We start from the raw sequence: 12,268 nt of genomic DNA, 5'->3' as shown, positions 1-12,268 counted from the left end.
GTCGGGTGCTGGCTGCACTTTTGTCCATGGGAAGGAGAGGGACACAGAATCAAAGGGTTTATTCAGATGGTATATGTGTCCTAACGTAGAAGTCAGACAGAACAGTCTGGTTACTGTAGTTGCCATCCCCCTGGGACTGAGTTTTGGCTGCATGAGAAGAATGATAGGGATAAAAGTGATGCAAACAGAAGCAAGTATCTTTAATATATTGATGCCTTCAGACTCCAGCCTGAACACTGTTCCTTTCTGGGAACTTTATATGCATTCTCCCCCTGACTCCAAAACAGTTCTGAGGAGTCGGTGATTGTGACTGAGTAGGAGGGCTCACTGCCTAGATATCACACTTCGTAGGTCTGCATGAGGGCTATTCCAACTCAAGGGGTGTCTTAGTGTGCCTCAATCAGTGTTTCCACCCAAATCCCTAGGCTTCTGAAGTTCCTAGTACCCTGTGTCCTGCAGTAACTTTTATCCAAAAACCCTGGTGTTTATATTTTATACCCACATTTTCATTTGTGGAGATTAAAAAAATTGTTATTAAATAATGTGGTTTATGGAAATTGAAAAAAATAAGCCATTAGAAACATATTTGGCTAAAAAAAATGCCAGTTTGCAAAGAAATGTCTGGATAGGCTGAGTAGGCAGTACTAGAGCCGGCTCAAAGTTGGCAGCCAAGCACTTGCTTCATTGAATGTGTGTCACTATCCACAGTGTTGGAAGTGAATTGGCGTCATGAAACAGGTTCCGGAAAGGTCCCCAAAACACTATTCCAAGGATTGAAACCATACTTTCCCCCATTCCATTTAACCTCCAGATCATTCAAGCTTTTAAAAAACAGGTCAATTTCACATTCAGTTCATCAGCCCACATCTCAATTGGCTCATATCAGTTCAAAGACCCAGAAAACACAATCTCTGAGTTGTGCTGTATTATAGTTATGATGAGCTGCATTATGACCATCTGCTTCTCTTTCTTTTTTTAGAAAGTTTACCATAAGTAGCATGCACTCATGCTATACCACACACCTCTGATGCCATTGTAGCTGTAAGTTTATATACAATGTATTCAAACCAACAGACTGATGAGGGTGAGATATGTAAAACCATGGGGTAGGAGTCCCCCATCCAGAGATTTTTTTTTAATATTAACAAACACACGCAACATTGGTTTCTCTTGTTAGTTTTTTACAATATTTAAAATGATGCTCAGTTACTGTTTTGTTGGGGTTTTTATATTTTGTGTTTTTGTTTTGTTTTTTTTTACCTCTTTTGTATAAGTAAGGAATTTATAGGGAAATATGTACTTTATGGAATAAATTTTAAGAACTAAAATATATTTTATTTTAAATGAATTAACGTATCTTTGATCTTACAGCTAAATCACTGATTGTATATTTGCAGAGCCGACTTAGAGGATGAAAAAAATTCTATCAAGAGTGTTACTTTTGACTTCAAAGCCTTCTTCATAAAGTCTTTTAACTACCTGCGGAAGAAAATAAGAAAAGAAAAGCTAGAATCATGAGGTATTTGACTTCGGTCAGGACTGCCTCATGACCGAATCGTCAGGATGGGGTCGGTCATGACTCAGGACTGAGTATACTTTCATCCAAACAGTCACTGTGGGATAGATTCCACGTCATGGAACTACCAGGTGTGCAGAGCCAAACTGAACCGTGTGAGATAGGGGCTGCAAGGATGTGTGAGGGTACAAAAGCAGACCACCAGGTCTGTCTTCTGAGGTACCACCATATGGGCTCAGATGATCGTTTTAGTTACGAATTGAGCACTTAACTGTTTGTGCCACCCAGAGATGGCTTGGAGGAAAATAGCTTTTCACTGTTTAGTGTCTTTCCCAAACGGAAACGGGTGCTTAGTTGTGTCCTGCCTTTTCTTATATTAGTTGTGTTAGTCTGAGTACATTAGAGAAATAAATCCACAGAAACTGAAATGTATAAAAGAGAGCTTTAGATAAAGGGGAAATGCACATGGAGGAAAAATCCCAAACCAGTGCAGCCCAAGTCTTCAATTCCAACATTTGCCCATATGTACCACCCCAATCCACAGTGTCCTCCTCCATCATAACAACCACATGCTGTGATGGTGGCTGCAGGTGGAAAGAACTGCTCATCTGGGTTTCTGAGGTTGTTAACTCTTTACTGGAATTAAAAGCGCCTTTGTGTGCCTGGAGCGGCTGGTGTTTGTAACCACTCAGACACGAGGGCTCCATCTCCTTTTGTAGGACAATTCGTGATTTATTATCTCCCCAGTGCTGCTCCAAAGGGGGTACATGGGCCGGTGATAAATTGTGACCTCTTTATTATCTGTCCATTTGTAGCTAGGTACAGAAAGGAAGGCCAGAATGCAGGTCACTGGTATTTCCAATGCTAGCAACGTCATGACAAGAGCAAAGCACCCAACAGGGTTCCAGACTAAGGACAAACTGAGGATGACGAAATACACCACTGAAAACCTTATGCTAATCATTGATACACTGTCAGGTAGTGGAGGACTAGTAAACCAAGGCAGAACCTTGCCAGAGAGAGGACCAGATGACGAACCCTTTTGGTCAGATTCAAGGGGAGCATCAGTGACAAAGAGCCAGACCGTTTGCAGGATGCATGGCCACGGGGGCTGCAACGATGGGTTCAAAAATCAGAAAGATATAAGGGTGGTCCAAGACTGGCAAGCCTTTCCTTGTCCTGTACATTGGGGTTGCTTTGAAGCAAACCAACTGGATAGCACCGACCAACCGAGGAAGAGGAAGACTCTATGATCCCAAAAACAGACATCATTAGGACGTGCTATTAAATCTATTCCAATATATAGTGATCAAGAGGACAGAGCAGAACTGATCCCTAGATTTTCTGGTTAGTGGAAAGCCTCACTTTGGTGTTGGTGGTTTTAAACTGCTGACCATTCAGTCTAGCAGGCACAACACACTACACCCCCTGTGCTCCTCAGTGTGAGGTCCCAACAAAAAAAATCACTGCTATCGATTCAGTTCAGAGCTTAGTGTCCCTCTGGATCACAGTAGAGCTGTCTCTGTCGGTTTCTGAGATTGCAGATCTTTGTGGAAATAGAAAGCCTCCTTTCTCCAGAGAAGCATCCGGTGGTTCGAACTGTTGACCTTAGAGTTAGCAGCCCATCGTGTTATCCACTTACACAAGTGTGTTGTGTTAGGACCCAAATCCAAACCAAACTCACTACCTTCGAGTCCATGTTCCCTCCTAGTGACCCTCTGGCATATAGTAGAACTGTTCCTGTGGGGTGCTGAGGCTGTAAGTCAATGAGTGTAGACATCCTCTACCATCGCCCAGGTGAAGACTTGTGGAGGAAAAATATTATCTAAGGGGGTTAATGGAAGGGTGACTAGAGTCTCTCCCGTAAGGAGCAAGCCCGACTGGCCATCGAGGCAATTCTCATAAAATTCTTTCCTAGGTGGCAGCAGCAGTAGCAACCTTGTTGATGAAGATCTTCTGTGTAATCTAGAGCCAGCATAGTATCACAGAATTAACAGATGAAAATGGAAAGCTTGAGTTACATTCCTTTCCCTTGCTTTCAATCCACATGGGAATAGTGAATCATGCTGCAAGAGGGAGGACAGAACTATAGGTGAAGTGAGAGCTAGCTACCGGGCCACTGGTCACGTCTGCAGGAAGACAAATGAGTTGAACAAAATGTTTATAAATCATTGAATGTAAAACTAATGATCAGCTCTGAAATCCGTTTGATTCCCAGTAAAAATAGAAAAATGATTGTTCTGCATTTACTCATATCTATTATAGTGAAGGCAAGCAGACTTCCTTTAGCGGGCTTAATAGTCTACTGACATGTCCTTTTTGAATCTGGTTTGAATTTCTGGCACCTCCCATTTTTAAATTATCTTCAGTAAAATTTCTTCACATAGATTAATGGGTGCTACTAAACCTGGGTCAGTTTGTTAAAACATTTCAATTGGCATTCTGTCAATTCCTTCAAATGTGATGTAATGAAAGATAATTAGACTCAAATTTACTACCAACAGAAGGCAGCAGCATCTGCCTATTACAAGACAATGGGTTATTTACCCTGGAGCACAGATTGCGAAGCCACAGGAGAGTGAGCTGGTGGGAAAGCCAAGAGCAAGGGAGGTGTACAGTGCAGATCCAGTGAGAACTGAACCTACTTGGCCAATTTAATCCTGCTTTCCCTGGGGTACAGTACGCCACAGATCCATACCAGGACACCTTGGAAGGACCCACCCACCCCAAAAAAAGCTTAAAAGACACAGTCATTGCAAGACTATGTTCCTTTTCCTAATTTTGAATCAAGGCTTCACACAACTGGTTCATTAACAAAGCCAGAAAAGTCACTAGGGGCTTAAAGTCAAGTGACCTGGGCTGAAATAAGGTTCTACCAGGTTGGCTTTGACTTAGAGACTCACTGGACTCTTGGATGACTATTCAGAGATCACACAATAGTAAGTCAGCAAAACAGGTCTTCCACACAAGACACCTGCCTACTGAGTAAGACACTACAATAGCCTCTATCTACCATGGGACCTTACACAAGGAGAGGATAACTACTCTCCGAGGAGTTCAGCAACCTACTATAATGGGGTATTCTGTTATAAACACAAATAATGAAAGCCCTGCATTTTCTATTCATGGTTACAGGGTCGATAAGACACTGGTAGATTTAATTTACCCATCACACAACCCAACAGCCACAGCTCTAGAACCTGCTATATATATATATATATATATATATATATATATATATATATATATATATATATATATATATATATATATATATATATAACCTATTCTATACCAACATACAAACTAAATATGTATCTCCCATCACTCTCTGCACTCATGTCCCTTGAGTTGTTCTGTCCTCTGCTGCAGCCGATGAGTGCTGGTCTGCCTACATGTGATTGGCCTGTCTAGTGCTGCCCTCCGTGCTTAAGAAAGGGCTAGCACTGCTGCTAGTGATCAGCGCCTATGACTGGTCTGCACCTAGGTCACCTGAGTGGCTCCCCATCTTTTGGTTGTGCACCCCATGAGTGTAGGCCTGCACTGCATGACATTGGCTTGTCCACCCTAAAACTGGTGCCTGTGACTGCCCCACCCATGCTGACTGAGAGAGCCATCCAACCTGCCACATAGATAATTCTAGGGAGAAAATAAATTCTAGGGAGCTAGAGTTGCAACCTGACCGTACTGCACAGTGGACTCCAGGGAGGCCTTAGAATAATTCTCACTAGTCTCTGAGAGCAAAAACACAGGAGTCCCAGGAAAATGACAACTCTCCATCAAAATTACACACAGACAACTCAAATCAGCACCAGCAGAAGAAAGCAAGGGAGAAACGAAACACAATGTCTGAGGAGGATCTGAATCTAGTGACACACATAGAACAAGCAGACAATGAACTAGCATAGAAAGAAATCTCCAGAATTCTGTTTAGAGTCATACAGGATATGAGAGAATCATACAGAAAAATAATGAAATAATAGAGAGGATAGAGTGGGCATACTGAAGAGAAATACAAGCATTAAAGGATGATACAACAAAATCAAAGAATCCAGGAAGAGACCTCACTAATGGGCAAGAACAAGTGGAAAACTGTATCAGCGACCTTGAAGATACCCAAGCAGAATTCAACTAACAGGAAAGACATCAAACAAGATAATCACAAAAACTGGAGAAAACTGAGAACAATGAGCAATGCTATGAAGAAAAACAACATTTTAATAATTGGGATACCAGAACAAGGCATAATGAGGAAATCAGTAGCCAAAATTGCTAGGGAATTCCTCCAAGACAATGTCCTCAATTTAATGACTGAAAATTAATTATCCAGTAAGCAGAAAGGACATCAATTAGACTAAAAGACAAGAGAAATACACAAGGCATATAAGGACTCAAATTTTCCAGGAAAAGGAGAAGAATTATAAGAGCAGTTAGAGATAGAAAAAAACCAGTTACCTATGAGTGTAATCAGATAAGAATATGCTCAGATTTATCACAGAAACCATGAAGAAGAAGAGAGAGTGGAGTAGAATCTTTTGAAAGTTGAACAAGAATAACTGTAATCCAAGAGTCATCTAGCCCTCTACAATATCCACCAAATTAGATAGAGAGGGAAGAGTTTCCTGGAAAAGGAAAAATTTAGAGAATACATTTTAAAAAAAAACAGTACTCCAAAAATTCCTTTCTAACTCACTTTGAACAAAGGACCAACTGCATAATGTAACTCTATACAGAAGTCAATGCACCAAAACAGCACCGAAGACATCAAAGGCTGGCGAAAAGTATACAAAGCTAATGGTACTTTAAGGAAAGCAGGAATTGTGATCCCAATCTTTGATAAAATCAATCTCAAGGTGTAGGGCAAAATAAGGACAAGGATAGACAAGGATAGACACTGCATAATGCTTAAGGGATCAATATACCAAGAGCCAGTGAGCACAATAAGCATATATGAGTCAGGTGAAAGACCTGCAGAATTCATCAATTAATTCCTTCAAAAGATGAAAAAAGAAATCACTAGATCAACAATCTTAGTGGAGACTTCAATACACCACTTTCCAAGAAAGACTGATCAATGGGAAAGAAGCTAAAAAATTAGGCTACAGAACTAATTCAGCAGACAATTGGACAAATCGACATTATAGACTTATTCAGAGCTATCCACCCATTTGCAAAATATTCACATTTTTTGAAGTGCACGTGACATGTTTTTGAAAATAGACCACATGCTGGGATACAAGTCAAGCTTGAGTAAATTGAAACATAGCGATCACTCTAACTTCCTTCTGGGACCACTATGCCATAAAGCTTGTAATCAACAAAAGGATATTTTTTAAAGGCAAATACTTGGAGAATGAATAATTTGATTTTTCAGAAGCAGTGGATATTGGCCCAAATTAGAGAAGGAATTAGGAAGTGTGACAGTTGCATAAGCTCCTGCCAGCTTGAGGGGTGGAGTCTAGCTTGGCAATCAGGTCACAAATTGATTACCACATCTGGAAGTGCAACAGAGATAAATACTTCGCTGGAGGCCAGACCCACTGTCTAGGCTACACATTCCTGATGATAAGCCACATGGAGCTATGCTGATGGAGTCAGAGCCCTGGAGCTGGAGGAGCCACATGGAGACCCATGCAAGCACTGAGGTTCTTCCACCGCCTTTGGATCCACAAAACTTTCACCCACTGGCTAGTGATCTTCCTGCATTTGGTATCATTGCATGGCTGTGTGAGTCTGAAGATGATTTTATAGACTGTGGTATCAGACATCTGGGCTAATATTGAACTTATAGACTTGATCTCTACTTGGTTGGGATGTTTTCTTAATGAAAAATTGCTCTGGATTTGTTTCTCTAGTCAACCCGGACTACTACAGGAAGTTTATAGTAACAATGAGAATGAGAATACAACATACCAAAACGCATGGGATACAACAAAGGCGGTTATCAGAAGATGTTTGGTAGTGATAAATGCACATGTGAAGAAGGTAGAGAAATTTATGGTTGATATTCTTTCACAAAAATGTTCAGATGGAGCAGAGTCAACAGAATAATTGTTTTAATAGCAAAAGAAAAGAATAAAAAATCAGGGTTGAGTTAAATGAGTGGGAAAGCAAAAAAAAAATTGCAAAAGAATCAATGCAGTAAAAAGCTGGTTCTTCATTTTTGTCCACTGCTGGTGGACCTGTAGTTAAGTACAGCCATTATGGAAATCAATTTGGCCGTATATAAAACAGGGGAAGATTGAGCTACATTATGACGCAGCCATTCCTCTATAGGGCCTATACCCAGAAGAGGCAAGAAACAAACGACAGCCAGACATCTGTGCTCCAATGTTTATTACGGCACAATTCACAATTGCAAGGAGCTGGAAACAACCCAAATTTCCATCAACAGATGAATGGATCAAAAAACTGTGGGGCATACATACAATGGAGTACTATGCATCACTATGCTTGAAGCACATTGCCGCATGGGAACAACTGGATGAAAGCATGCTACGTGAAGTAAACCAAGCACAAAAGGACAAGTACAACATGAGTTCGCTGAAATAAGCTTTAAAAAAAAAAAAACGAGGCATGGGAAAAAGCTACTATATACATACATCCCTGGGGTGAGGTCCAGCAACTATGGCAGGGGCCAAACCTAATCCAGGATTCATATGGCAGCCAAGTAAATAAGACAGAGAAAGGAAGAGGGACAAAATGCATGGATAGGGGGGTAGCATGTCACTAACCCACTCAAGTGGAGGGTATTGTTTATATCTCCACAGGAGAAGGAAAGAGACCATGCTTCAACCTGATGCACCAAGATGTGAATACAACATACTGGTATGTACCAGGGAACCAATAGAGATGTCTGTAGGGCCAGCCCCAATACCAACCATGTGGACACCAGCCCCTCCCTCAGAAGAATGCACTTCTGAGGACAGCACTGGGGTTACATTTTGGGGAGAGGGACATGTCTAATTAGAGCAAATGGGAGAAATGAAAAGGGATGGAGAGGGGGGAGAGGACATCCTTACCCACCAAGACCCGAGGTTGATGTTCCTGTTCAGAGTTGACAATGAGCAGGGAGGTCCATAGGGCCAGCCCCACCATGGTACATGGCATCTCTCACTGAACCATGGCCCTTCGGGGGACATCACTGGAGACACAGTGCAGGAATACTGCACGGTGTGGCCCCATCACGCTGAGGGAGAGGCTCTGAGGGTATGCAGCAGGGAAGCAGGAGGAGTCGAGTGATGAAATCACCAGGGAATACAAAAAATAGCTTTGGAGACAGTACAGCACGCCATGAGACTCAACTGGAAAATACTCTTAAAGGCTGACAAAGAGAACTTGAACTATTTATAGGCTTTTCCATTTTTTACCAGTGACTTTCTTTTTCTTATTGTTATTTTGTTTTGTTTTATTGTTGTTGGTACTGATTTGTTGGTTTTGACTTCCTTTGTTGTGTTATGTGGCGCTGCCTGATTTTTGCACTTTTTAATGAATCAGTATGTTTACCTAGATAAGATAGGGGGGATAAATAGTTTGGAGATGAAAAGAACGGGACCAATGATTCTGGGCATGATAAGGGAGAAAGATGGTTGGAGAAAGGAAGTGGGCGAGGGCAGTACCAACCCAGGGACAAGGGATCAACAAGTGAACTAAAATCATTGGAGGGAAGGCCGTCAGATGCCTAGTGGGACTTAATTAAGGGCAATGTAGCAGCGAGGAATTACTAGAGTCCAATGAAGGCTGAACATGATGGTGGGACAAGAAGAAAATAAAAGGAAATAGAGGAAAGAACCAGGAAGCAAAGGACACTTACAGAGATTTAAAAGGGGCATAGAATGATGTTTTCATATCTATATGTTAAAAATTAAGGTTGCAGATGGCCAATGAGCCTCTACTAAAGTAGCCCCTCAACCCAAGAACACTTTGTTCTAACCATTGGCCACCCTGTGATGCTCACCGACCCAACAGGATCACTGAAGACAAAATTGGTGCATAAGAAAATGTGGTGAAGAAAGCTGATGGTGCCCTGCTATCAAAGATATAGTGTCTGGGGTCCTAATGGCTTGAAGATAAACAAGCAGCCATCTAGCTCGGAAGCAACAAATCCCACATGGAAGAAACACACCAGCCTGTGTGATGATAAGGTGCCGATGGGATCAGGTATCAGCATCCAAGACCCAGAATAAAACCATACCCAATATGAATGAGGAGGGGGTCATGGTGTGGAGACCCATTGCCTATCTGTAAACAGTTGTACAGTCCCTCACCGAGGGGTCACAGGGAAGAAATTAGCCAGTCATGGTGCAGTATAGCACCGATGAAACACACAAATTTCCTCTAGTTCTTTGGTGCTTCCTTCACCCTACTATCATGCCCTTAATTCTACCTTACAAATCAGATTAAACCAGAATATGCACAATGCTACTGATAAGAGCCTGAAACACCGCAAATCCAAGATAGATAACCCCCTCAGGGCCAACCATGAGAGTAGGGATACCAGGAGGATTAAGGGAGGGTGGGGGGAGAAAGAGGGAATCGATCAGAAGGATCAAACTAGAACCCCCTCCCAGGGAGACAAATAATGGAAAAGTGGGTGAGGGACAAAGGAGGACAATGTAAAATATGAAAATAATGATTTATAACTTATCAAGGGTTCATGAGGGAGGGAAAATAGGGGAGAGAGAGGGAAGAAATGGAGAGCTGATATCAGGGGCTCAAGTGGGAAGAGATTGCTTTGGAAATGATGATGGTGGCATATGTGCAAATGTGCTTGACACACTGGAGGAAGGTATGGTTTATGATAAGAGATCCAAGAGCCCCCAATAAAAGTGTTAAAAATAATGCTCACAAAGTGTTGGCAAATCTAACAAAATATAGGAAGGAGCAGATGTCAATATTCAGGATAAGGGGTGAAAGAAGGGAAGTTACAACAGACCTCAAGGAAATTAAAAGATTAATTACACAGTCCTACAAAATGTCAGTACTTCAATGAATACAACTACATGGAAGATGTGGAAAATACTTGGAAAAACAAAACCCTCCCCAGATTATCTCATACATATGTCAAGAACCTGAACAGACCTATAGCAAAAGATGAAATCAGTAAGGTCCTCAAGGGAATACCAACTAAAAAAGACCCAGCCAAGATGGCTTCACAGGAGAGTTCTACCAGTTCTACCAAGCATTCAGAGAAGACCTGACACAAACTCTCAGAGAACATAGAAAAGGACAAGAAACTCCCAAACACATTCAACGAAGTTAGTATAGCATTGACACCAAAACTGGACAAGGAATCCAAAAGCATAGGGAACTACAGGCCGATGTCTCTAATGAATATTGATGCAAAAATATTTAACCAAATTTTGGGCAATAGAATACAAAACTATATAAAACGAATAATTCATCATGACCTAGTGGTCTTCAAACCAGGGATTCAGGGATGGTTCACCATCTGAAAATCCATCAACCTTATCCATCACATGGACAAATAAGGGACAAGATCCATTGGATAATTTCAATAGACACAGAAAAAACATGTGACAACATTCATTCTTAATTACAACACTCAAGAAGATAGGATTGCAAGGAAATTACCTCAACATAAGAAAAGCTATATATGAAAAGCCAACAGCCATTATTACATTGAATGGAGAAAATAAGAAAACATTCCCACTGAAAAGGGGGACCAGACTAGGATTCCTCTTGTCCCCACTTTTATTCAACATCGTCCTGGAGGTTCTAGCAAATAACTTAAGGCAACGGAAGGACATCAAAGGTATTCTTCTGGGGAAAGTAGAAGTGAAATTGTGGTTATTCCAGGTGGGGACAGAGCATGGTAGTAGGGCAGGAGGAAAGTCAAGGGAGATGGAGGAAAGAGCTAGGAGTCAAAGGGAATTTATAGAGGTCTAGACAAAGACATGTAAATGCAAATATATATGTGAGGATGGGGAAATAGATCTATGTGTCTATATTTATAGGTTTAGTATTAAGGTGGCGGAAGGACCTTGGGCCTCTACTCAAGCACTCCCTCAATGCATGAATACTTTCTTTTATTAAATTGACACTCTACGATGCTCACCCTCCCGACACAACTGCTGAAGCCAAAGCGGGTGAACAAGTAAATGTGGTGAAGAAAGCTGATGGTGCCCGGCTATCAAAAGAGATAGTGCCTGGAGTCTTAAAGGCTTGAAGATAAACAAGCAGCCATCTAGCTCAGAAGCAACAAAGCCCACATGGAAGAACACACCAGCCTGTGTGATCACGTGGTCCCGAAGGGATCAGTTATCAGGCATCAAAGAACAAAAAATCATATCATTGGGCGCACACCTCCATGATACGATCGCCAAAGACAAATGGGTGCATAAACAAATGTGGCGAAGAAAGCTGATGGTGCCCAGCTATCGTGTCTGGGGTCTTAAAGTCTTGAAGGTGAACAAGTGGCCATCTAGCTCAGAAGCAACAAAGTCCACATGGAAGAAGCACACCAGCCTGTGAGATCACGAGGTGCCAAAGGGACCAGGTATAAGGCATCATGCAAAATATATACATATACCATAGTGAATGAAGGGGGAAGTGCAGGGTGGAGACCCAAAGCTCATTTGTTGGGGTTTAGTGGAGGAGATGGGTCAGTCAGGGTGTGATGTAGTACCGATGAAGAACACAGCTTTCTCCCAGATCCTGAATGCTTCCTCCCCCCAACCAAATTCTACCTTGCAGGACTGGATGGGGCAGAGGTTGTACACTGGTGCATAT

This window comes from Tenrec ecaudatus, chromosome 7 (assembly GCF_050624435.1).
Source record: "Tenrec ecaudatus isolate mTenEca1 chromosome 7, mTenEca1.hap1, whole genome shotgun sequence".
NCBI lineage: Eukaryota > Metazoa > Chordata > Mammalia > Afrosoricida > Tenrecidae > Tenrec > Tenrec ecaudatus.
The sequence above is the reverse complement of the archived record's forward strand: the minus strand, read 5'-3'. Positions refer to the sequence as shown.